This window comes from Pan troglodytes, chromosome 2 (assembly GCF_028858775.2).
Source record: "Pan troglodytes isolate AG18354 chromosome 2, NHGRI_mPanTro3-v2.0_pri, whole genome shotgun sequence".
NCBI lineage: Eukaryota > Metazoa > Chordata > Mammalia > Primates > Hominidae > Pan > Pan troglodytes.
Window position 1 is genome coordinate 148,555,807 of NC_086015.1, and position 24,562 is coordinate 148,580,368.

Genomic DNA, 24,562 nt, shown 5'->3' on the forward strand with positions numbered 1-24,562 from the left:
CTCCTATATTATGTTTAGTGCTTGGGCTAATTTCTTAATGACATGTGCAGTGAAATGAGTCTTATTACATGAATCAATATTTTAACCTAAGTCCTAGAGGGCTATCAGGGGGAATATCATTGTTATTATCTCTATCCTTTTCACTCCCTGTCTTACTTGGGGCATTTCCCATGTTGGGTCCTGGTTAGGCTCAATCCCTCATACGAGGAATTTCTTGCCTTTCACACACTTTTGACCTCCAAGATATCCCGACCACCAAGGAATACTTCACTGCCCTGGCTGCTTTTCTTACCTTGATCCAGACAAAGAAATGCTTCACCACCCCCACGGCTTTTCTTACTTTGGTCCCCACCAAGAAATACTTCAACACCCCTGTGGCTTTTCTTACCTTGGTCCCAACCACCAAGGAAATACTTTGCCAGCTCCCGTAGCATTTCTTTCCTTGGTCTGTGCGCAGAGCTACCTGGTGGCCATGGTATTGGTAGGCCTTTTCCTTCCATGTTGCTGAGAGTCCGGGTTTATTCATCACAGCAGGTGGGTCTTGATCATTTACCCCTGAGGCCACTGCAACTAGGCAGTGGGACGTGTCTCCTCATGAGAGAGGACTGGACACCCCTCCCCAGAGGAGAATGGTTTTCCCGTATGGGCCACAAAATTGTTGGGAATAAGAGCTCGGAGTCTCAAAGAAAATGAGCACTTAGACAGAGAACGTCTCAGCAAGGCAAATTTATTTCTGCAGAAGGGTGTGTCTCGTGTATGGAGCAATGGCAAGAGCACACATAACAAAGGAAAGCAGGGGTTTTTATGATCTCTAATGCAGCTTCTGCTCCTGTGTCTTTCCCCTATTGGCTATGGTTGGACTGCACTGTCTAAACTAGTCCTGAATGGCTAAACATTTAAACTTTCTTAGATAAGTTAGGCACATAAGTGAGAAGAGAGAGAAGGGGGGTCATTTATGTGGGGACTAGGAAGGTAACCTATTCTCTAATAAGGATAGGAATGTGGATTGGGGTTGTAGCAAGTTCAGACATGCCTAGGCATATTCAGACAAGTTGGGGTGCAGCTAAGATAAGGAGGTATTTGGAATTATAGGATAGAGAATGGGGAAACTGGATAAACCATTTGAAGAGGGAAACTAACTGTATCTAACAATAATTTCTGAATCATTCTTTGCTCAAACTAGTTAAATTTAATTTTTCTAAAGTTATTTTTTTAACAATGCTATACAATGACATGCTTCTGCATACAGCTTCCTAACTCCACATCCAATGATCTTGAGTTGTTAGTCTGAAGTCTTCCATGGTGAGAATATTTTAGTGGTATGCTGGTAAATGTTTAACAACCAGTTCTCCAAAAGAAAAATGACCTGATTTATAGCATGTATCAATGTTGTGGCATAAGTATCCTCACTGTAGTTGAATCAACTTTGTAAAACTACTGAAAATTTAACAATTTCGTCTGCTGAGCTGGTTGAAGTTGTCTCCAGTATGTCATTGAATTTTTGATGCCAGATCTATTAACAAATATTGCTAAATAGTTTTTTTTTTAAGCAAATTGTTAAACATCTTCCAGCATAGTCAGTGTCAGGTGGAGTTTCTAAAGCCCAGGAGTGAAGCAGGCATCTCACATTTCTCCATTTCTGCCTTTGATTCAATTTAGTCTTTAAGACCTGAGACTCCCTAAAGGACAGATAGGAAAACTGTGGCTCAATTGGACCTGCAGTCTGTTTATGTATTGCCCTAGAGTTAAGAAAAGTTTTCATATTTTGAAAAGATGGCAAAATACAATAAAGAAAAATAAATGACTATATGTGGCATAGAAAACTTCAAATAATTACTATCAAGCTATTAAAAAAAAGTTTGCAACTCCTGGCCTAAATTCACAATTGTTATTCCTCAAAACCCATTTTTCCAGTTCCTTATCCTTAAAGCAATTCTAGGCTATAATTTTTTAAAATTTTCTCCAGTCCAGGTGAGTAGTACTGGATCACAATCCCGTCTCACATTTGTCTATTTCTGCCAGTTTTTCATCTGCCCTACCTCATACTGTTACAAGCCCAATAGCCATAAATGCTAAAGTATTTCTCCATTTATAGTATAAAGTAAGAAATAATGGGACACTCAGTTTTTAAACTATTTAACCATATGCTATAGGAGTGAATTCGTTTCTAGACAGAAAGAAAAAAGAACAAACAAGCATGCAGAGAAAAGTAGAAGGGTTTCATGCAGGAAAGGTGCTCTGGCTACTCACTGTTTTCTAGTGTGCTAATTCATTTACTCCTTAGAAGCACAAAGGCCCATCAGGGGATGTGGTGATGAGCAAAACAGAGACAAGCCTACTCATATGAATCCCCTGCTTCTGGTTCTAGACCTCTGCATCAACATTGATTGTAATGTTTACTCTGATTCTATGAGATACCAGAATATCCTTCAAAAATCCTCTTTCCATGACCCAATCTGTTGTGAACTAAATTACTGGTCCATACCTAAGAAAATAAAGTCATATTTAATTAAAATTACTTCTATTTTTAGGGATTTAAAACATAAAATTTAATTTATAGACAAATATGGTTCTAAATGTATATATGTACATTAATACATATATATTTCTCTATATAAACATTTTGTGTTTTATTATTTCTGATTGTTTAATAATATATTCTATTTGTTAGTTCTTAAGTTAAAATAATTTTTCCCTTTATATCTTGAACCCCACCTAATTTATCTTTGGGAATAGTAGCCAAGCAACTACTGTATGTAGAGTGACGTAACTTCATACACTAGTTAGTATCTTCAAAATTTTGAAACGCTAAGAATAGGTTATATTCATTCTAGCAATATGAAAAGTAAAGCTAATAGCTGTCAATCCTTTCTTTTCTAAAAATAATGACAAAAAATAATGTAAAACCATATATAGATATATATGCAAACTGCATGAAGGAGTTCTAAGATAAAGAATTCAGTACATTTATTTTCTTTTTATGCACAGGTAGTTTTCAAACTTGTGCATTTTTTTCTTTCTCTAAGATTTTCTAATACAAGTTAAATAAGCTTAATTTACAGTTACCCAAAACTCCAGAAAAAAATTCTTCTGGAGGATGGCAATGGGAAAGAGTGGGAAAGATAGGCCGCAACTGATGGTCAAATAGCATTTTTTGATTCTATTTCATTAACTTTAAATTTCATTGAGTAGTATTTCCAGTGCAGTTGACTCTTCACCTATGGAATCTTCCAGGTGACTGTTTAGGGTCTATGCCACTGAAAGTCTTTACCAGTGACATGTCATTTTGTACTTTGTCATACAGTAGAATTTAATTTTCAATCAACACGTATGATGTCTTGAAATTGCTAATGATCTAGATTTATTTTCATGGGCTACAAGTGCTTATTTCTTTGCTTACTTCTATTTATAAACTTCCTTAAATTTACTAGACCTAGGAATACCTCTTTTCTGACTCTCTCATTTCTTTCTTATCAATCTGGATTATTCTCTGAAGCCCTGTACAATACACCTGTCCTTAAACAATAATCTCCTTTGTTACATTGCTTTCCTATCTGAGAATTCTTAAACCAGCATGTATAACATGTGGCACATATTGCTTGTAGTATTTTTTGAGGTGTTTTTTTTTTGCCCTTTTGTATCTTTCCAAGTAGAATTTAATTCTTTAAAGGTAATGAACCATGACTTATACTACTTGCATATCTCTGTTACTGATAAACTGTTGCACACATTGACAGAGTACATGCATATTTCACAAATGGATGAACAGGACTATCTTTGAAATGAAGATGCAAAATACTCCATTTAAGAAATTTCGTACCATTATTTTAGTAGGGTCAACACACCAGTCAAATACTTATTTTTAATTTGCTCATGAGAAGAATTATGTCCCTCGTTTTATAAACATGGCAGTCTTAGCATACACACAGCAAAATGAAAAAACTGACTCAGAATTATAAATGGATGACAGAGGCAGAATATTTTGGTGTGTTTCATTTTTAATATCCTTATTTTTTTTAGTTTTTGAAATTTGTAATTTTAAAACTATTGTGTAAGTATTACATACAAGGAATTTAGAAATGATATTTTTAATAAATACATTTAAATACTTTCCTGAGTACAATTTGAAAGTCTACATAAACACCAACACATAAACAGAAATGTCTATTTTGAAAACATTTTGACTGGCGGTAATTCTAAATATATATTTGAGAAATATAATTGAGATAATAGAAATATTTTCTTTTATCTCAGAATATGAGAGATATTCTGAGACATTTTTACATTCTGAACATTAATAAATCATAAATATAAGTATATAAAATTATGTCTGGAGATATGACAATATATAGTAGAATATAATCATTTCACAAATAAAACAAAGGTGAATTAATAAAATTTTTTGGTCTAATATTATTGAGGTACAGGACTAAAACTAGAATACGTATCTCCATTTCAGAAAGTTTCTTTTTTTCCTATTTCTCTCTTATTATCTAAATGAATAAAAATGAAGTTCATTCTTTTTAATGTGAAGCAAAGCATTCATAAAACACACAAAGCAATATTCTGCTATGTGTAAAATATACAATAGAAAGCTATTGTATATAAGTGAAATTAAGCTTTATCCAATGACTAAGAAGATAGAATAAGAAAAAAATTATTAGAAATCTGCAAATTATTTTCCTTTTTAATGCTGCTGAGAAGCAAGTTTCACTTATTGAACACAGGCAGGCATGATCAATTCAAGTTTCAAACTATTTGTTAAACAGTGAAAAATGATGGCAATATGCCACAAAAGTTTTTAAATTAATTTTAACTTGGTATAAAATTTCCTGAAATTCATTTAATCTATTTTTAATGGGAATGTAAAGAAAATTATTCTAGGGACAAACTCGTATGTGAGTCTCTTTGAACAGAAAGCATGTTTTCTGCACTTAGGAAACAAGCATGACAGCATGGCAAGTATTTTTTAATGTGGACATCTGTCTCTCTACTCTGGAGAACATAAATACTACCCACGTGATACATTCCAGATGGTGAGCATTTTCAGCTACCATGGCCCAAACACATTTCTGAGGTGAAGTGCCATCCCTCTTCTTGCTGAATGCTCTAAGCCTCATAGGAAATGAGGAACTGAACCTTTCATGATTCAATATGATCAACAAAAAGATGTAATCTTTAAATTGTTGAAGTGTTTGGTATATGCATTCTCTCATATAAAATATATTTTGTTTAAATACTGTATATAGTTTATTGGTGTTTGGATAACATATTTTCTTGGATAATATTCCCTCGTTGCCTTGATGTTCTCTAACTCGATATAAGATAATTTTGTAAGAATATGGATTCAAATCTTACATCACTCTTTGGTGTATTAGAAAGCCAAACCATAATTTGCTACATGTAAATGGCTCACTAAATGTATGCACTAATTGGGATAAGGCATCTATATCCCCTAAGAATGTCTCCCTTAATAAATATCTAACTTACAGAAAACTAAATAGTCGTTGTTATTTATAACTGAATGAGGAAAAGCATTCATGAAAAATAATGGAAAGAAAAGAAAATGCTTTGCAAGACATACATTTGTGGTGCTGACATTCATGATTCCATGCCTTTTGAAATATTTAGGTTCTGGACTTAAGCATAATTGATCATAGGAAGGATCAAAGAAATAATACACCCACAGTTACCCGCTACACTCACCTCATATATGTGAGAGAACACTGAGGACATGAGCATCTAAATGCAGGTGAGGTTGATAGAGGTCCATTGTAGAAAGGAAGAAATTGCAAAGCTGCTACACAAAGGTTAGGAAAGTTAGAGGAGGCTGATCCCTGACTACCATACATGGTTTAGGTCCACTATTTAAAATTCCCCATTTCCTGTCCACAGAAAAATATATATTACACATAATAAAACTACTGACAAGAAAAAACAGGAGTTTGAAAATAAAATTGTCAGGAAGTTGAATGCTCAGGAAATACTTTTTTCTTTGGGTTATCAATAGTTGAAAGTAAGAAAAAGTAAACATAAAATATGTTAAAGTATATATCTTTATGCATTCAAATTCTATGTCATCAACATATTTATGACATAAGTTTGTAAAATATTCTATGCAATTGTATTGTTTTTTGAATGAATTAGAAATGTTATCCATAAAGTAGGCCAAAATATTTATTTATATACTCTTAGTAAGTAGGCTAGGTGATTAAATGAAACATTTGTTCTGACTCGCTAGACAATTTTTGATATGCTGTTTATCTATATTAAGATAAATAAAATGTGAAGAGTATGATTGAAAATAATTTTGAAATTCTTCAAGGTAAAAGTGATATTCGCTTATTTAGAACTGTTTACCTTGAGGATTCCTGAACTGGAAGCCTCAATACTTATTCAAAATGTGCATCAACTTATACTCATATTGCAAATCCAATGTATTTTAATGATTTACTACATTATAGGTTCACAAGGAATGTACAAAACCAAAATAAAACAAACTCAATGTCCAGAACTAATAATAAGTTTGACCAGGTCACAAGATATAAAGTAAACATTTAAAAATCAATTGTATTTCTAAATTTTAACACTGGACCCCAAAATTAAAAATAAAATGTTATTTAAAATTGCCAAAAAAGAGAGAGAAATACTTAGGTGAAAACTCAACAAAACATGTACAGGAAATGTTTGCTAAAAACTATAAAATATTAGTGAAAGAAATTTTTAAAATGTAAATAAAAAGACAGACTTTGTGTTCATGGATTGGAAGACAGCATAGTAAACTCAGTTCACCCCAAATTGATATATGGGAATAATATAGTTATTTTCAAAACACAGCAAAATTTTTTTGGCATTGTGTATGTAATATTATCGATTAAAAAGGCCAAAATATTTATTTTATAGACTTTTTTAACCTATTTTGTTTTAATATAGTCAAGCTTTTGCTAAAATTTATGTGGAAAGGCAAAGGAAATAGAGGGGCAAAAACAATATTGAAGAGGAAGAGTAAAATGAGAGGAATTCATTTCTCCAATTTCAAAAATTATTATAAAGTTAAAGTAGTCAGGCATGAAGTATTGGTGAAGGGATAGACATAGAGATTAATGGCATAAAATACAGAAACATAAGACACTAAAGCAAACATGCAAAATGCTTTTTGATATAGATGGAAAGGCAATGTGATGGTGGAAAGATATCTGTTTTGGATAACTGTAGGAAAGAGAAAAAGAGAAGAAGGAAGGGAGGGGGAAGGAAGGAAAGAAAGAAAGAAGGAAAGAAAGAAAAAAGAAAGAAGAAAGAAAAGAAAAAGAAAAAGAAAGAAAGAGAGAAGAAAGAAAGAAAAAGAAAGAGACAGAGAAACAGAGAAAGAGAGGAAGGAAGGAAGGAAGGAAGAAAGAAAGGAGAAAGAGGAAGGCCATTCTGGCTAGTGTGAGAGGGTATCTCTTTGTGATTGTGATTTGCATTTCTCTAATGATTAGTGATATTGAGCATTTTTTTCACGTGCTTTTCAGCCACATGTATGTCTTCTTCTGAGAAGTGCCTCTGTCCTTTGCTCAATTTTTTTTTTTTTTTTTTTGAGACGGAGTCTCGCTCTGTCGCCCAGGCTGGAGTGCAGTGGCGCGATCTCGGCTCACTGCAAGCTCCGCCTTCCGGGTTCACGCCATTCTCCTGCCTCAGCCTCCCGAGTAGCTGGGACTACAGGCGCCCGCTACCACGCCCGGCTAATTTTTTTTTGTATTTTTAGTAGAGACGGGGTTTCACCGTGTTAGCCAGGATGGTCTCGATCTCCTGACCTCGTGATCCGCCCGCCTCGGCCTCCCAAAGTGGCTCAATTTTTTTTCATGGGGTTATTATTATCATTATTTGCTTGTTGACTTGTTTAAGTTCCTTATTGATTCTATATATTAGATCTTTGTCAGATGCATATTTTGCAAGTATTTTCTCCTTCTTTGGTTGTCTGTTTAATCTGTTGATAGTTCCTTTTGCTGTGCAGCAACTCTTTAGTTTAAATAAGTCTCATTTGTCAATTTTTGTTTTTGTTGCAATTGCTTATGACATCTTTGTCATGAAATCTTTGCAAGAGCTATGTCCAGAATGGTATTTCCCAGGCTTTCTTCTGGAGTTTTAATAGCTTTAAGTTTTACATTTAAGTCTTTAATTTAACTTGAATTAAATTTCGTGTATGGTAAAAGGAAGGGGTCCAGTTTCACTCTTCTGCATGTGACTAGCCAGTCATCCTAGCACCATTTATTGAATAGGGAGTTCATTCCCCATTGCTTCTTTTTGTCAACTTTGTCAAAGGTCAATTGGCTGTAGCTGTGTGACTTTATTACTGGGTTCTCTAATCTGTTCCATTGTATTATGTATCTGTTTTTATACCAGTACTAGGCTGTTTTGGTTACTGTAGCTTTGCAATATAGATTGAAGCTGGGTAACGTGATGTCTCCAGCTTTGTTCTTTTTGCTTAGGATTCAAGTGGCTATTCAGGCTTTTTTGGTTCCATATGAATTTTAGAATAGCTTTTTTCTAGTTATGTGAAAAATGTCATTGGTAGTTTGATATAAAGAGCATTGAATCTTTGCATTGCTTTGTACGGTTTGGCCATTTTAACAATATTGATTCTTTCCATCCATGAGCATTGAACCCTTTCCATTTGTTTTTGTCCTCTATGATTTCTTTCAGCAGTGTTTTGTCATTCTTGTTGTAGAGATCTTTCTCCTCCCTGGTTAGCCGTATTCCTAGGTATGTGTGTGTGAGTGTGTGTGTGTGTATGTGTGTCTACTGTGAATGGGATTGTGTTCTTGATTTGGGTCTCAGCTTGGATGCCGTTTGTGTATAGAAATGTCCTGATCTTTGTATGCTTAAACTTTGCTGAAGTTGTTTATCAGATCTGGGAACTTTTGGACAGAAACTATGGGTTTTCTAGGTATAAACTCATATCATCTGTGAAGAGAGATAGTTTGGACTTTCTTCCTATTTTGATATATTTTATTTCTTTCTCTTGCCTGATTGCTCTCAGGCACTATGTTGAATAGGAGTGATGAGAGTGGGCATCCTCTTCTTGTTCCAATTCTAAAGGGGAATGCTGCTGGCTTTTGCCCATTTCAGTTTTCTTATCTATAAAATGAAGACAGTAATAGTACTTTTACTGAAAAACTGTTATAAATACATGATAATGTATTTATGCTAATAAAATATTATATTAGCATATGTAATAAATGTATTTATGCTAGTAAAATATATTAGCATAAATACTTTAGCATGTATTTATAACAGTTTTCCAGAAAACTTTCATGCTAATAAATTATATTAGCATAATAATTTTACATTTTATGCACTCAACAAATTTTTATTAATTGAAAGGTAATATAAAGCCAATGTTTAACATATGACTATAGCAGTGTGAGTACGACTTAGATGTTATGTCGTTAGTGGGCATTTTCTTCTTTAGGGTAAGACAAAATAACAACTCAAAAGTCTCTCTTCCATTACTCTGAGACTTTCTCAACATTATTGCAAGTCATTTGTGACTCTGAAATACGTATAAATCTTTTGGTGGTGAGAATGATCTAGCTCAGCATTTGTCACTGCTTTGGTCACTGTGACTGATGAGTGATAGGCTGGTATCTTACCATTGCTTCATAATCCAGGAGGTTTCTTCTTTAAGCATGTTCCTAATAAATAAGCCAACTAAGAAAACAAGGAGAAGATTTTTAATTGGAACTCACATTTCTTTGATGAAGTATTCAAATAAACCCACTGGGCACTTTTATTAAACAAACTCTAAGACAGAAAAAAATAGTATTTCAGTAGTGGGTTAATAATGAATAAATAAGATAATTAGAAGTTTTACATTGATCTGAAAAGTGGGCAAGTGTAAACACATTATATTTAAAGCCAGAAGAAGTTGTGTTGGACATTACAGCATATGAAGATTCCACAGAAATATTTGAGCCAGTAGAGTCAGATGAGAAAATCAGAGGACTTCCCTTTAATGGAGAAGGGACTGTGGAATTTTAAGTAGGAGATCCACAAAGCCAGCTATACATATGAATGTAATTAGAACCAAATAAGAGCCTGCTCTAAGCTCAATGCTTTGTTGTGAGAAAGAAAAATGGAATTCTAAGTTCCCCAATCAATGGAACATCCATCCCAGAGCAACCTTGGAAGAGGAGTTCTTGGCCATAATGGTACGGGAGGTCAGTCATGCCTCATTATACTTCCTCTCTCACTAACCACCATTAGATTTTCTTCCTCAAGAGCTAAACAGAAACTGGCCCTCTCAAAATACTGCAGGGCTGATTTCAATCAGCTTCCTGACTGTTTCCCCTCCTTGTTGTGGTTTCCATACAATAAGCGACTAGCATTTCTTCCTGATAATAGACCACCAGCCACAGCCACCAACCATGGAGCATTTCTAGCCAGGCTCAAGAGGATGTGCAGTGGGGATTTTCATGTCTTCTGCTTTACTCTTTGACATTATAGGGCTAAAAATTCCACCCCAGATCATGCTAATACCACCATTTTTTGAACGTTGGACCCATGGAGTGGCATGAAGCTCAATTGCGCATGTACATGTTTCTCCTTTCAGAAATATTCCTGACTCCTCCTATAGCTTATTGAGTATTTATATTAAGTCACCTCATTAAGTATAAATCCCTGTCTTATTCTTCCTGTTAAGGGTGGCAAATATTCAAGTTACTAGTGGCAAATTTGTAAAAGTCTGCAGTAACCTTAATCTTTGCCTCCTCAGAAGAAAGAATTTGACTGAGGCATATAAGGCAAAAAAAAGAGACAGAGGCAAGTTTCAGAGCAGGAGTGGAAGTTTATTAAAAAGTTTTAGAGTAGGAAAGAAAGGAAATACACTTGGAAGAGACCCAAGCAGGTACCTTGGGGTTCGATTGCAGTGTCTGACATTTTGACTTGGGGTTTTATATGTTGGCATACTTCTGGGGTCTTGCATTTCTTTTACCGTGATGCTTCCTTTAGAGTGAGCTGCCTGCATGCTCAGTGGCCTGCTATCACTTGAGAAGTGAGAATGCATTGTGTATTTACTGTAGTTGTACATATGCTTGCCTGAGGTATTCTTCCCTTTGGTGGAAAGCTCCCAGAAGGTTCTGCTTCACCATTTTATCGTGCTTGAGCCCATCCATCCAGTTCCTGAGATTTTACTGGAAGCTGCTAATTACCAATTTCAAGTGCTTTTATCTATTGGGATATTGCCTCTTCCTGGCACTGACTCTGACCAGTTTTATTTTAGTGTGACAGCTTCCAGACCATCACTTCATGGTTATTCCTGCTGGTCACCTGATATTCCTCTCCTGCCCTGCTCATGCTTGGCTAGTGACCTATTGTAACATTCCCACTCTCAAAGTGGCTCTTTCTAGCTTCTGCCCAGAAGCTATGTTTCCCAGCCTGTCAGAATGGTCACTCCAGTCTGCAACCCTTTTCAGAAATAAAACTTTCATTTCCAAATTTAAAAACCTCAACATTCTTCAGTTTACATCTGTGTTATCCTAAAATTTGATCTCAAATTAACTTTAAAATTATTCAGGTTTGCTTCCTGAACTATTAAATTTGACTCTTTAAGTTGCTAGTGACATAAATGCTACTCAAGTTAGTTTAAGTAAAAAGAGAATTTCCATGGCTCCACAATGAAAGAAAGACAAAATTTGTTCTAAGGATCATACGATTCCTCTTTCTATACCCTTTGCTTTTATTTTATCTATGTTCTGATCACTCTCTATTAATATAGGTGGTTCTCCTTGAACTGGCAAGAGAAGTTAGTGACATAGGAAAACAAGAGGACTTACTACTTCATTATCTTTTCATTTCAGAGAAGGTCCACGATTGCTCTGGCATGTAAACAGCGCTTATTATTTTTGATACAAGTTTGGGCCCATGGAAATGAGGTATTATTTTTAGTCAATATCCTAGGGCAGAAAGAATTCAACAAAGATGTGAGGAAGGAAGCCATGATGCACAGTCATTCTTAGTAAGTTTTGGAATTTTTCCTCTCTGCTCTAATATCTACTTTTGGACTATTTCTGTTTTAAGCTTATTCCTTACATTTTGACACTGATAATTAAGAGGCCGTGATAAGAAAGAATTCAGTCAAATATGTATTTATTGAATTAAATCTGAATTTATGTCTCAAACTTACACTTGGTCACCTGCCAGGAAAGTATATCACTGTGAGATGGAAAATTTCTCATAAGGTATCATTTATGATTGCTAAAAGTCTCAGTTGTCAGATTCTGTCAGTCACGTAAGTCATGGCTTCAAAGATTTGGGAATTACACAATGTAAAACCTACTACTCATATGACACATTACTTTCCCGTGATATGTTTTCTTCCTTAATAGTAAGTCCCCAGGGTTTATTCACATGTATGACACATGACTGACACTTTTGGGATAGATCGTACATAGCAATGCAGATATTTCTTAAATAATTAAAAACCTGACAATAATTTTTAAATTAATATTTGAATTAGTTGTGCATGATTTTGAAAGAAGGATATTTCCTAAATTAACATGTAAAATTATTAATCACAACAATGCAAACATCATATTTAATTATAATCACAAAAGTCTTATAGTAGGACTTCAGAAATAAATAGGTACAACAAAAATAATAAGGCTAAAATGATGAAAATTGGTTTACAACACAGGTGATCTGGCTCCAGAGCCTGTCTATGCTCTCATTTCTACTGACAGTTATATTGTGACAAAATGTCCAGCCTTTTAAAATGAATAACCATTTAAAAATTATTAAATTAATGAGTTACTAACAATTTTATTACTTTTACAAGCTTCAAGTCTACATTTGAAAATAAATCAATAGTTTTGTGACATATGCCTAATCAACTTCTATATCAATTTAATCTAATTAAGGAAATATCAATCTAATCAATTTTATATACATAATTCAAATTGTGTAATATGCATGTACATTTATAGCCTCATTAAACAAAATTCCTTTTTTCTCTTATTCCTTTATTTTAAATGTTGAGCCCTTGTTTAATTGAATTTTTTTTTAATATTAGGGTCTTCTATAGTGCAAAGCAGCTAAAAGAATTTGAGGATTTATTCTCCAATCTTTGCCCCTCCAACATAGTTCTTTATCATTTTCTTTCCTTTTTCCAACTTCATGTTTTTTCTCTGTCTCTTTTTGTAGTGGTTTAATATATGATCACTCTAGTCCTTTCAGTCAGATCTTGTTTAGTATGGGCAGTTCTGTCCACATAGATTGTTTGCTGTGTTATAGTATGAGAAATTCTCCTTAACACTCATCCTACATATCCAAGTCTTGCATGTAAAAATCTTGATTATAATTTGAGTACTGTCTTCCATCCACAAGCATTTGGCCTTAGAGTAATTGATGCCTGTGAAGGCTGATATTCTGCAAAGTGGTTAATAATTTTAGAGATCACTGAGAGCTGCTTTGTCCTTTGAGATTGTAGATTTTAAACACAGCTTTGTGTTATGTTGTTATGTTTTACAAATGAGGAAACTGAGCCACAGTGAACTTAAATTTTCTTGACTACTCCCCCATTACTATTAATTGGTGCAGCTGGATTTTAAACTATTTTCTAATTAAAGTGTAATTCTTTTTCTGTAATAACACACTTTATATTTGTTAAAGAGAAAAGGTAAAAATCTTAGAGGAGATAGAATTACAAATGGGAGATTTTTAAGGAAGGAAAGCAATTAGAAGAGGAAAATATATGTGCGTGTTCATCCATGAGTACACACACTCACAAACATATACACCCCAAGGACTTTAGCAACAACAATGAAGCCCAAGCCCACATAGGCCTCCTGACAACACTACAAACTGATGTTCATTTCAGAGATAACATATTGCACTTGATTCTTAGCAGATCGATAGCTACAGTGCATTTATTTTTTAGTTAATAACCACATTAGCGCCTAAGCTTTAAACAAAGGTCAGTAAAATTGAACTAACAATTTGATCAAAACAAACATATTTCAACTGGATTTTTGAGCAGAGTCTGAGTCATTGTTCACTCAAGGCTCCACCTTCTCCCAAGATTTATTCTAACTCAACACCCATAGAGGATATCAGCTAACATCTCTCACTCAGTCTTATCTACTTCATCCAGATTCTAACTGGAGAGGTAAAAACACTAAAACAAACATTTCTCAAATTCCACTGGAGCTATAGTTCTTATTTAAATTGGTTTCACCAATCAACCAGGTTTTGAGATTTGAAAAATAGAAGTGATGTGGAGTCTATTTTTCTATGAGCTATTTTCTATCGAGAAGCTAGGTTGTGGAAATATGAAGTTTCTCTTACACTGGCTTTCACTATCATTACACCAGCTTCTGCAGAGTGTCAAAAAGAAAACCAAAGCACAAGCCACAAAACATTGGTAGCTGCTTGATCTGACACCCAGATTCCTAACTTACGGCTCACATTGTATATGTTCTAGTTTTTCCTGGGTTACCTGCACAGTTGCAGCAGCAACAACAGTATTGCTTTCCGTATGTCAGTTTTGTTTTCTTCAGCGGTCACCTCAGCAGTTATATAGTAACTCCTAATAAAGCTCCGGTCAGTCACTTCATTTCAGTGTCATTCTAGAAGGCTCAGTTAAAAACTTTCTCCAATTATATTTTAAGCATATGACTTTCTGTTTTAAATCTCTCTATACTTAAAATGCTTAGTATATCTGTTTTTTGCTTTGACTGATATAACCTTTTTACCAACTAGAAACAGTACTATTATAAAACATATGATAAATAAAAAAGACTTTGCTTCAAAGTGATATTCTTTTAATTAGTTTAATATAGGTTCGAATGCATGATATAATTACTCATGACCTGTTGTCAGTTTAAACCACTGATTGTCAATAGCCTGGTTTGCCTTTGCAGATTTTTTCTACTTTGCAGATTTTTTCTTCTTTTCTTTTCTTTGGGACGGAGTCTCACTGTGTCGCCCTGGCTGGAGTGCAGTAGCGCGATCTTGGCTCACTGCAGTGTCTGCCTCCTGGCTTCCAGCGATTCTCCTGCCTCAGCCTCCTGGGTAGCTGGGATTACAGGCACGTGCCACCACATCTGGCTAATTTTTTGTATTTTTAGTAGAGATGGGGTTTCAGCATGTTGGTCAGGCTGGTCTGGAACTCCTGACTTCAGGTGATATGCCCACCTCGACCTCGCAAAGTGTTAAGATTACAGGCGTGAGCCACTGCGCCCGGCCGCCTTTGCAGACTTCTTGTTCCAATTTCCAAAAGCTGTTATTAAGAAGTGTCTATGTTATTGGGTTAATCTACAGCTTTAGAAATTATCGTTTATAATTATAGAAAAAATCTCTATTAAATGGTTCCATATAAATTGGAAATTTGATATGTACAGTGACTTTCAAAGATGATTAATAAGAATAGATTAGAAAAATTGTGGGAGGTATTAATAAAGAAATGATGAGCTTTGAAATCATTTTTACTCATTGACATAAACAAATTCTCTATTTCATTGGACACTGGAAAACTTTAAAAATCAGATTACTATGAAAAAGTATTTTTACGGTGCACAATTTCTACCTCATTTTTGGACATATTTTTATGACTCATTTGGTTTTATTAATTTACTCTTGCTTCTAATTTAATTTGCAGTTTTAATTTTCTCTTGCTTCTACTACTATCAATCTTATATTTCATGCAAATTTGAATCTTCTTTGAATGAAGTTATAGTTAAATGAAAAAATAAACCTTATGTTTTGAGAAGCTCAACTCATGATATGCTTAAATTTCAGATGTATCTCAAAATAACTTTCTACTCATACTGATGTTTACACATAGTACAGCATACCAAAAGTTGTGTGTAACTAGAAAGTATTTCAAAAGATAAAAGATTTTATGATAAAGTGAGCTTTGTAGAGTCATCCTGCTATTATAATCATCTTGTGTAGAACAACAGCTATGGCTTAACTTTACCCTGTTAACATAATTTTTTCTAAGAAGAAATAGTATCCCTGTAAACCTAAACTACTCTATGAAGCAGTATATTAATTTTAAAACATATATTTGTTGAATTATACTTCTGAAAGGCATGGTGGCTCCAATAACTTACATTTTTTTAGAAAAAAGAAAGGAAAAGAAAACCAGGACCAAGATCATACAATCAGAAAAGTAGTATTTTGATTCAAGTAGTTTTCATATGCTTCTATAGCTCCTCACCCGTTTCCAGCAGAGTATATTTCGATATGCTGTCAACAAAGTTGGACCATGAAATTTAATGAAAATATGATTTAAAATATCATCAAAGACAAAAAACTTAAGAATATATTTTCTAAAACATATACAGAAACTATCCTACACAACAGTATAAGATATTACTGAGAGAAATTAAATAAGATCTAAATAAATGGCAATATACCACATTCATAATTCGGCAACCTCAATTTTTTTAAGAAGACCATATTATGCTGTTCTTGCATTGCTATAAATACCGGAGACTGGGTAACTTATAAAGGAAATAGATTTAATTGGATCATGGTTCTGCAGGCTTCACAGGAAGTATGGTGCTGGCATCTGCTCAGCTTCTGGTGAAGTCTCAGAGAGCTTACAATCGTGGCGGAAGGCAAAGCAGGAGCAAATACTTCACAAGGTGAGAGCAGGAGCAAGTGCGCGTGCGTGAGAGACAGAGAGAAAGAGAGAGACTAGGGGAAAATGCCACACAGTTTTAAATGTCCAGATCTCATGTGAACTCAGACCAAGAGCTCACTTATCACCAAGGGGATGGCCTAAGCCATTCATGAGCAATCCAGCCCCATGATTCAAACACCTCCCACCAAGTCCCTCCTCCAACACTGGGGATTACATTGTAACATGAGATTTGGTTAGGAACTAACATCCAAACTATATCAGAATAATTCTTCCCAAATTGATATGCAGATTTAATGCAATTAAAATAAATATGGCTAAGATGATTTTTTAAATACAGATATTCAAAAGAGTAGACTGGAAGTGGAGCACAGTGGTTGAATAGAAGCCTCAACTGATTGTTCTCCCCACAGGAAAGAAATTGAACAACTATCCACACGAAAAATCACTGTCATAAGAAACAAAAATCAGGTGAGTAATCACAGTACCTGGTTTTAACTTGGTATCACTGAAAGAGGCACTGAAGAGGTTAGAAAAGAGAGTCTTGAATTGCTGATGCCACCCCTCACCAATCCACTGGCAGCCACATAGTGAAGAAAGAGAATCTGTGCTCTCGAGGGAGGGATAGCACAGTGATTGTGGAACTTTGTATTGGAATTCAGTGACACTTTTTCACAATGTAAAGCAACATGTGGCAGAATTTAGCCCACAGCCCTGGAGGGAGCATTTAGATCAGCTCTAGCCAGAAGAGAATTGCCCATCCCAGTAGTCAAAACCTGAATTCCAGCAAGCATCACTACCAAGGACTGACATGTTCTAGGATTCTAAATAAACATGAAAGGAAGTCTAAGTCAGAAGGGCTGTAATTCCTTGGCAAGTCTGGGTGCTGAGCTGGGCTCAGAGCCAGTGGCCTTGGGGCACCTGCAGCCTAGTGAGACAACAGCCCAGGCCGCCAAGAGAGTGCATGCTCCACCGCTCCCCCAACCCCAGGAAGCACAGTTCATAGCCCTGGGAGAGACTCCTACCTTCCAGTTGAGGAGAGGAGAGGGAAGAGTAAAGTGAACTTTGTCTTGCAACTTGGATATCAGCTAAGTCACAATAGGATAGGGCACCACACAGTGTCCTAAACCTCCCATTCCAGGCCCTAGCTCCTGGGTAACATTTCTAGACACACCTTGGGCCAGAAGGGAGCTCACTGCCTTCAAGAGAAGGATCCAATTATGGCAGGATTTATTACTGGCTGACTGGAAAGCACGTGGACTTAAATAATACCAGTGATAGCCAGGCAGTTCTAGTCATGGGTTTTGGGTGAGACTAAGAGGTATACTGGCTACAGGTGTGACCCAGCACATTCCTAGCTGTGGTGATTATTGGCAGAGACTCCTTTTGCTTGAGAAAAGGAGAGGGAAAAGTAAAGGGGACTTTGTGCTGCATTTGAGGTACCAAGCTCAACCACAGTGGGGTAAAGCACCAAAAGGGCTCATGGGGGTCCCTGATTTTAGGTCTTGGCCTCTGGATGGTATATCTGGAGATGTCCTGTTCCAGAGGGGAGCTAACTTCCCTGAAGAGTGGGCTCCAGGGCTGGCAGCATTCACCATAATGGGACTGAAGAGTCCCTGAGCCTTGAGTAAACATCAGCAATAGCCAGGTTGTGCTCACCATGGGACTGTGGCAGTGATGACCATGAGGAGTGACTTTTCTATTTGTGAAAAGAGGAAGGAAGAGTAAGAAGGACTTTGTCTTATTCCTTGGGTGCCAGCTCAGTTGGAGTAGAGTAGAGCACCACATAGATTTCTAAGGTTTCTGACTCCAAGACTTGGGTCCTGGATGGAATCTCTGGAACCACCTAGGGCCATGAGAACTCATAATCCTGAAGGAAAGGACATGAGCCTGGCTAGCTTGAGCCTGGCTAGCTTCATCATCTGCTGATTGTAGAGCCTTAGGACTTGAGCAAATATAAGCAGTTGCCAGGCAGTCATGATTGTGGGCCTTGGGCAAGACCCAATGCTATGCTGACTTCAGGTTGAACCCAGTGTAGTCCCAAGGTTAGTGGCCACATGGGTGCTTGTGTCACCCCTCTCTTGACTCCAAGCAACTAAGCACAGAGAGACTCTGTTTGTGTGGTAAAAAGTAAGGAAAGATAACAAGAGTCTCTTCCTTGAATTCCAGGGAATTCTTTCAGATCTTGTCAAAGACAACCATGGAAATACTTCTACAAGTCTGCAAGAGCCACAGTGTCATTGGTCTTGGGGTGTCCCCTAATGCAGGTATGGCTGAGTGACCAAAGACTTAGATCAAAACATCCAAGTTTCACTGAATACCTGGAAGGCCATCTCAAGAAGGACTAGTACAAAAAAGCTCACAATGTGAAAACTACAATAAATACATAATTCTTCAATGCCTGAACACTGACGAACATGCACAAGCATCAAGACCATCCAGGAAAATATGACCACACAAAATGAACTAAATAAGACACAAGGGACCAATTCTAGAGAAAGAGATATGCGACCTTTCACATAGAGAATTCGAAACAGCTATTTTGAGAAAACTCAACAAAATTGAAGATAACAGAGAAAAAAGTTTCAGAATCCTATCAGTTAAAATTTAAAAAGAAATTTGAAATAATAAAAAAGAATCAAGCAGAAATTCTATAGCTGAAAAATGCAATTGACATACTAAAGATTGCATCAAAGTGTCTTAACAGCAGACTTGATTAAGCAGAAGAAAGAATTAGTGAGCTTGAAGACAGGCAATTTGAATGCACAGTCAGAGAAGACAAAAGAATAAAAAAGAATGAAGCATGCCTACCAGAAGTAGAAAATAGCCTAAAAAGGGCAAATCTGAGTTGTTGGCATAAAGACAAGGTAGAGAGAGAGAGAGAGAGTGGTCAGAGTAGGAAGTTTATTTAAAGAAGTAATCACACAAAACTTCCCAAACCTAGAGAAAACATCAATAGTAAAGTAAAAGAAGGTTATAAAATACTGAGCAGATATAACTCAAATAAGACTACCTAAAGACATTTAATAATCAAACTCCTGATCATCAAGGATAAAGAAATGATCCCAAAAGCAGCAAGAGAAAAGAAGCAACATACAAAAGAGCTCCAATATGTCTGGAAGCAGACTTCTCAGTGGAAACCTTACAGGTCACGAGAGAGTGTCATGACATGCTTAAAGGGATAAAAGTAAAAAAACCCTTTTATCCCAGAATAGTATATCCAACAAAAATACCCTTCAAACATGAAGGAGAAATACTTCCCTAGACAAACAAAAGCTGAGGGATTTCATCAATACCAGACATGTACTACAAGAAATGCTAAAGACAGCTTTTCATTCTAAAAGGAAAAGATGTTAATGAGGAAATCATCTGAAAGTACAAAACTCACAGATAATAGTAAGTACACAGAAAAATACAGAATATTATAACCCTGTCACTGTGGTGTGTAAATTACTTATCTCTTGAGTAGAAAGACTAAAAGATGAACCCATAAAAAATAATAACTGCAGCAAATGTACAAGACCTAGACAGTAAAATAATCTATTAATAGAAATAAAAGAAAGTTAACAACTGGGAAGACAAAGTTCAGGTGTAATATTTTCATTAGGTTTTTTTTTTTTTGCTTGTTAGTTTGTTTAGGCAATCAGTGTTAAGTTGTCAGTTTAAAATAAGATATGAATGGAGACCTCATGGTAACCGCAAATTAAAAAAAATACAAAGAAAAATGTACACAATAAAGAAAACACAAGAAATTAAAGCATACCATGAAAGAAAATCAACATCACTAAAAAGAAGACAGGAAAGAGAGAAGGAAGATAAGACCACAAAACAAGCAGAAAACAAATAACAAAATGGCAGGAGTAAGTGCTTACTTATCAATAATAATAGTAAATGTAAATGTACTGAACTCTACAATTAAAAGACTTAGAGTGATTGAATGGATTAAAAAAAGAAGACTAAATGTTTTGTTGCCTACAAGAAACACACTTCAACTGTAAAGACACAAATAGACTGTAAATGAAGTGAAAAAAATACAGTTCATGCTAATGGAAATGAAAAAATAGCAGAAATAGCTGTGCCTGTATCAGACAGAATAGATTTCAAGATAAAGACCATAAACAGAGACAAAAAAAGTTATTTTGTGATGATAAAGGGGTCATTCCAGCAAGAAGATATAAAAATTAGAAATACATATGCACCCAGCACTAGAGGACCCAGATATATAAAGCAAGTATTATTACAGAAAAGAGAGAAACAGACTTTAATAAAATAATAGCTGTAGACTTGTTGGACAGAAAATCATCAAAGAAATGTCAAACATTATCTGCACTATAGAACAAACAGACCTAATAAATATTTACAGAATATTTTATACAACAGCTGCAGAATACACGTTCTTCTCAGCACATGAATTATTCTCAAGGATAGACCATATGTAGGTCACAAAGCAAGGTTAAATAATTCAAGAAAGTTGAAAACATATCAAGTAACTTCTTGTACCACACTGGAATAAAATTAGAAATTAGTAACAAAGAATTTTGGAAATTATGCAAACACATGGATATTAATCATTATGTTCTTGAATGACCAGTGAGTCAATGAAAAATAAGAATAAAATTTAAATTCTTCTTGATAGTATGAAAATAGAAACACAACATGTCAAAATTTACAGGATACAGCAAAAGCACAACTAAGAGCAAAGTTTCCAGCTATAAGTGCCTCCAATTTAAAAAGTATATAAACTTCAAATAAACAACCTAACAATGCATTTTAAAGAATTAGAAAAGCAAGAGCACACAGAACCCAAAATTAGTAGAGAGAAAAAATAATAAAGAGCAGAACAGAAATAAATGAAATTGAAATGAAGAAAACAACCCAAAAGATCAACAAAATGAAAAGTTGGCTTTTTGAAAAGATAAAATCGACAAATTGTTAGTCAAACTAATAAAAAAAAGAGAAGTCCCCAATAAATAAAATCAGCAATGAAAAAGAGACATTAAAACTGCTGCTTCAGAAATTCAAGGGATTGTTAGAGGCTGTTATGGGCAGCTATATGCCAATAAATTGGAAAACCTAAAAGAAATGGATCAATGCTTAGACACATATTACCTACCAAGATTAAACCATGAAGAAATCCAAAACCTGAACAGACAAATAACAAGTAACAAAATGGAAGCCATAATAACAAATCTCCCAGCAAATAAAAGCCTGGGGCCCTATGGCTTCACTGCTGAATTTTAAGAAACATTTAACGAAGATACAATACCAATTCTACTCAAACTAATCTGAAAAATAGAAGAGGAGGGAGTACTTTCAAATTCATTCTACAAGGTCAGTATTACTCTGATACCAAAACTTAGCAAAGACACATCAAAAAAGAAAACTATTTCACATTGCAGTATCCCTGATAAACTCTGATGCAAAAATCCTGAAGCTAATACTAGCAAGCTGAATTCACCAATACACTGAAAAAATCACTTATTATGGCCAAGTGAGATTTTTCCCAGAGAGGCAAGGATTCAACAAATGCAAATTAATCAATGTAATATATCAAAAGATTGAAGGACAAACAGCCCATGAGCATTTCAATAGACTGTGAAAAACCATTTTATAAAATCCAACATTGCTTCATGATTAAAACCCTCAAAAAATGGGTATACAAGGATCATGCCTCAACATATACAAAAAGAAGCCACATAGGACAGACAATGAATGGGGAAAAACTGAAAGCTTTTCCTCTAAGATCTGGAAACTGACAAGAATGCTGACTTTTACCACTTTTATTCAACATAGCACTGGCAGTCTTCCCTGGAGTAATCGACAACAGAAAGAAATAAAAACCTTCCAAATTGGAAAGGAATAAATCAAATTATCCTTGTTTGCCGATGATATCATCATATATTTGAAAAAACAAAAACACTTCACCAGAAAACCATTAGAACTGATAAATTCAGTAAAGTAACAAAATCAACATGTAAGAATCAGAAGCCTTTCTATATGCCAACAGCAAATAATCTGAAAAAGAAATCAAGAAAGTAATCCCATTTACAATAGATAAAATAAAATAAAATATGCATGAATGAACTTAATCAAAGAAGTGAAAGACTCTACTTTGAGGAAAAAGTTTACAATTCCTGACAAACACTATATGACCTTGTAATCGTACTTCAAAGTGTAAAAAAATAAAAATTCATGTTTACACAAAAGCCTGTATGCCAATGTTTACAGATGCTTCATTCATAAATTCCTAGAATTGGACACAACTATTTTGTTTTTCCTTTTATAATAAATTCTGGAAAATATAAATGTATTGGGATAAAACAATAGTTGGGTGTAATAGTTAAGTACAGGAGTGTCATGCAAGGAATATTTTCAGTGGAAGTAATGATCATGGGTGGGGATGGTAGATGCATGGCTCTAACTGTAGATTTCAATTTAGATTTGTCGAAAATCATGGAACTGTGCACCACAAAGAATGAACTTTCCTGCATGAAAATTAAAATCAAATCAATGAGCATTAGGGTATATCACAGGAAGAAATGCATACTGTGACAAATGAATCTCATTGTTTTACAAATATATGCTATGTTATAACACCATTAAAAAGTGAGAATAAAGGAGCTAACTCTGGAAAATAGCATTTTAATCAGACACTATGAGGGGAAAACTGCAAAATAATTGTATGTAAATATTCTTTTTGGGGGTATTTTTTCTCATAGGAGTACTGATTAGAAATTAAGAAACCATATTGTATTCGTATTGACTTTGAACACTCGAGTAAAAGGAATATTCATTAATTGTGGTGTGACTTTAGTATATGTCAGGAACTCTTTGATAGTTCTTACTCCAGATGTGACAGCTTAGTTTTCCTCCACTTGAGTGTAGGCCAGCTTAATGATGCTCCTCTAACCAACAGAATGGGAAGGGAAAAATAAAATGGGACAATGTAGTAGACACCACCATGACCAAGTGGTCAAAGTTAACTCATCCATAAAAAGCCATCATTCTCGCTCTGAGATGATGCATTGAAAAGATCACTTTAGTTCTGTGGTATTCTTCCATAAATTATGAAACTCCAATCTAATCATAAGAAAACATCAGTGATATCCAAATTAAGGGTCATTGTGCAAAATACCTAACCAATACTCTACAAAAGTACATTAGTGGAAAAATAGTGAATCAGAATAAAGTCTGTGATTTATAGTATTGTACCAATTTTAGTTTCATAGTTATGATAAATGCATCATGATTACATATGATGTTAACTTTAGGAGAATTAGGGGAAGGCTGTATAGAAGCTCTCTGTACTGTATTTACAACTCATCTCTAAATCTGAGGTTATTTCAAAACAAAAGTTTAAAAATATAGAAATTCCTATGGTAATCAAGTCTCCAGAGTTAGGAAATAAACAACCTAATGAATATTGACCAAATATTTAAATTTTTTTGGCAAGGAATTTATAGTGATAGTAAATGAGTATATGAAAAAATGTACATCATCATAATGGAAATAAAAATTCAAACCAAAATGAGATTTAGTTACATATTTGTTGGAATGGCTAAAAATAATGACTGACCGTGTCAGTCATGGAGCAACTTAAACTCTAAAACTGATGGTATACTTTGAAGCTTAAGCTGCAGCAATATGATGACTTAGCCAGTTCTATCTTAGACATTTAAGCAAGATAAATGAAAATCTGTGTTGATATAAAGACCTGTTTACAGAGTGAAGTTTACAATAGCTTTATTTGTAAAAGTCAGTAATTAAAAACATACCAATGTCCATGCATAGATGACAGTAAACCTTTTGTGATTCATTGAGATTATGGAATATTACTTGTCAAATAAAGGAGTGAAAAATTTATACACATGACAACTTGGATGGATCTCAAAATAATTACTTTGAATGAATAAAGCCAACAACAGAGTACATACTATA

The 24,562-nt window shown here is 34.8% G+C and overlaps 1 long non-coding RNA gene across 1 annotated transcript in view; it reads left to right on the top strand.

Moving 5' to 3' along the window:
- Positions 1-24,562, top strand: part of LOC129143537 (uncharacterized) — a 194,698-nt gene that overhangs the window by 22,691 nt on the left and 147,445 nt on the right. Inside the window, exon 3 of the long non-coding RNA XR_008547128.2 lies at positions 17,038-17,095. This is a non-coding gene — a long non-coding RNA (uncharacterized LOC129143537). The remainder of the gene's footprint in view (positions 1-17,037; positions 17,096-24,562) is intronic.